The 3,786-nt window shown below is 33.2% G+C and overlaps 1 non-coding gene across 1 annotated transcript; it reads left to right on the forward strand.

Moving 5' to 3' along the window:
- Positions 1-688: 688 nt before the first annotated feature.
- On the forward strand, positions 689-795 carry LOC135075067 (U6 spliceosomal RNA). Its single transcript, XR_010257961.1, has one exon. It is a non-coding gene; the product is annotated as a U6 spliceosomal RNA (small nuclear RNA).
- Positions 796-3,786: the final 2,991 nt, after the last annotated feature.

Genomic DNA, 3,786 nt, shown 5'->3' on the forward strand with positions numbered 1-3,786 from the left:
CCTTGTTTAATATACCACGCAATTTTGTATACCCATTCTTATAAGATACACTATACAAGAATGCATGGTAAATTCAGTGAACTGCTCCTGAATCGAATGTACTACTGCTATTTCTATTTATTTATATTAACCGGCAGACAGTGGTGACTGAGTTTGTTGCGGCGCTTCTTCTCAGCACTTGCCAAATGTTGGTCTCGAAGCGCTGGTAGGGTAAAAAGATTATGAGACATGTAGAGGCTCCTTAAGAGCAAAATGACGATTTGTAAGAACTATTTAATAGTCTAAACAAATAAAGAAATTTTGACTTTGAAATTTTGACTTTGACTTTGACTTTGACAATCTCAAAGTTAACTAAGTTAAGCAAAAGAATTAAGTTACCAGCATACAATGAATTTGCTATTAGTTTAGTTTTATATGAGTTTTTTTATTTGCACATACGGCAGTCTGCTACTACTACTACTACCATCAGGATATTTTTTGTCCGAGATATCGATTTCCAAAAATATCCCACTACGCATGCGTCACCCTGTATTTCAAGATGGCGTCGAATAGTTTACAAGTGTCATTTATAGATGGCGTTGTTTTGACAGCTACATACAAATGACCACGAAAGTATGGAAACCTGAATCGCGGTATCGAAGTTTTTTTTCCTGCTCCGTATATATACAAAAATTCATTCTTGCCAAGTGTACTTGCTTCGGCAGTACATATACTAAAATTGGAACGATACAGAGAAGATTAGCATGGCCCCTGCGCAAGGATGACACGCAAAATCGTGAAGCGTTCCACATTTTTTGGACATATTTATTTCTAAAAACCAGTATTATTTTTGGACAATGTTCAATGTTCTGAGTTGCAAACATTAATTGGTTGACTAAAAGAGAGTGCTACATGGCAAAGTTTCCAGAAATATCGTACCGTCGGCGCAGGAGGATCAAAGGTAAGGTAATAAAAAGCATGTTTACTATAACATTTTTTTATTTTAGAATATATCACAAGAAAATAAACAACTAATTTGCTTCAAGCAATGAGACAACATATGTATATTACCTACCAAAACAATGGTAATTTTTAAATTAGCTTGACTACATACGGTAAAGCTACTTCGTTAAGTCATTTTATGACATACTGAAGTAAAAGTGAGTATGTTCATAACAAAAATATTTTCACGCCAAATATGTCCTTTTTGGACAATAATCCCTATCACATACCAATCAGACTTCCATTCATTTTTGTAAAAAAACTTGAGTTCTAGTAATTTCACCTTTAGTCTAGGCGCAGACCACCGATTTTTAAGTTGGCCGATAGTTGGGCCCGATTCTAATTTGTATTCATCATCATCATCATCAACAGCCCTTTACAGTCCACTGCTGGACTATGAGCCTCCTCCACTATAGTGGAGGGTTTTGCCATAATCTCCACGCTAGGCAGGCGGGTTGGAGATCGCAGTTTAAAAGATTGATGTTTTTCAGAGAGCGCTGCTGCCCATTCTCTGTTTGATGTGTAGTCCCTAAGTCGCCTCTTACGACACCCGCGGGAAGAGTAGGGGTAGGGGTTCTAATTTGTATTAAGAATACCAAATCAGGTGCGATTGTGGTCAAATAACTGCCTTGTTATGCTTAAAAAAAGTAATGTGCGCACTTTCATACATGTCCACACTGATCAACAGCCCGACCCAACTATCGGCCAACTTAAAGTCGGTGGTCTGCGCCTAGGCTTAGTAACTAAAACATATGACCAATATAATTCTTCTTTAGCCATTATTGTTAATTTTTTACATCGAATTTATTAATTTTATACATTTTGATTGTTGTTTGTTTTTAACAATAATTTTGTGAGTTCATTGAGAATACGTTGACTTGCGTATAAACTTAGTCTTCATAAATTTTATTTTATGTAAGTTTACACTAACGATTTATATGCCGTTAACTTATTGATATTAAGCACAATAAATACTTTAGAGAAAGATGTCGCACTTTTCTCGTGTGCTAAGAAATACCTACTGTAGTATGTAGGTATTAACTTGCTATGATATGAATATAAAAATAAATGCATACTGCAAATTGCCACTGGGTGATTAGATAGGTCCTGTATGACAACATCTAATTTGAGTTTAACTTTTATAAAAATAAAAAGGATTCCAAAAACACAATTTGCAGTTGCAAAATATACATAAAAAATACTACACTATCCAGATCTACACATGAAAATGTTTTACAAACTGAAATGTGGATTATTTATTAGTTACTAAAACTAGCTGCCTAGTGCATAACTATAGCATAATATTAATTATCTTCTGAGCTTCAACGACTCACCAGTTTTTATATCTTAGTACAATCAAATATATAGATACACGCTATTATTTTGACGCAATTATTTCTTTACGATGACTATCAGACGAACAACTAATTGACTTGTAAAACACTACACAATCTAAGCATTATATTAAATCCTACTCGTAACAGTTAATAATTATCGATTATATTGATTACATTGGAGTAAGAAAGCCAAAATAATTAAGCAAAAACAATGTATGTAGGGCGTGTCGCAAGCTCAAATAAAAACTTTATTTGATAATATTGTTGTTAGTGAGAAATAAAAAAAAATAGACAATATAAGACTTAAGTAGTTAACAATGTATAAAACAAAAAATATATTATTATGTATTTTTTTATTACAGGGTGATTGATAACACTGGATGCGTTAACAAGATATGCGAATACATTACGCGATTAATCGAACCAAAGATGTTGGAAGAAATGGGCAATATGGTAGTTTTTAAATTAGCTTGAATACATACGATAAAGCTACTTCGGCGATTTTGTGTGATGTCGCCAGATATATCTTCCCTATCGCTCAGCGCAACATTATCGGATGAGTGAGAGAGACGAATAGTGTTGAAAATATCAGGACAGTAGAGATCATAAAAACACGAGATTTTTAATTAAAAATATAAATATTTGACTCTAAAAGTACCTCAAACTACCACAGATAAACGACGAGATAATTAAATAAAGCTAAGTATATTATGTACCTACCGTTGTTTATGGTGTTTTGTAAAATACCTATTATATTTTTAAAGAGAATGTTTACCTCCTAAACTACAAAGTTATGCATTTTTGTTACAAAACCAGCACCACTTCAAGTAGCGCTGCTTTTGACGAATACAATTTTCAAAACCGTAGTTCAAAAATGTTATATTGTCTAGAGACCCTGAGTCTCTAGACAATATAACATTTTTGTTATCGATTAATTCCAAAAAGTTGCGCGCGAAAATGTATTATTTTGCAGCAAATGTGATATTAGTAGCGAAGCGATCACGATTCTGGATCAAAAACAAATGTCACATTGTCTACAGGCATACAGGGTGGAAACGATAAGTGATCTCATTCGATTATTTCTAAACTATACAAGATATCGAAAAACTGATTACTAACCCTGAAAGTACTTCACAAGCTCTATCCAACGGTACCAATATTAGGTTACAGAATTAACTGAATCTATCCGAAAACTTAATGTTTTCAGCTTCCATACTAAATGTATGCCAGCCAAACAATAATAGAATTATTAATTTTGTTTATTAAATAATAAACACTTAAAATGAACTCGTAAATAGCATTCTTATTTAAAATTATTCTTGGAAAACATTGGTTTTAGGTTTTACTTGCTATAAAATTAACAAGACATGAGTGCCATGACTGTGGCTGTACTAAATGTATGGAAGCTGGAAACATTGAATTTTCGAATGGATCCAGTTTATTTTGTAACCAATTATTGGTACCGTTG

Source organism: Ostrinia nubilalis, chromosome 9, assembly GCF_963855985.1.
Source record: "Ostrinia nubilalis chromosome 9, ilOstNubi1.1, whole genome shotgun sequence".
NCBI classification, from domain to species: Eukaryota; Metazoa; Arthropoda; class Insecta; order Lepidoptera; family Crambidae; genus Ostrinia; species Ostrinia nubilalis.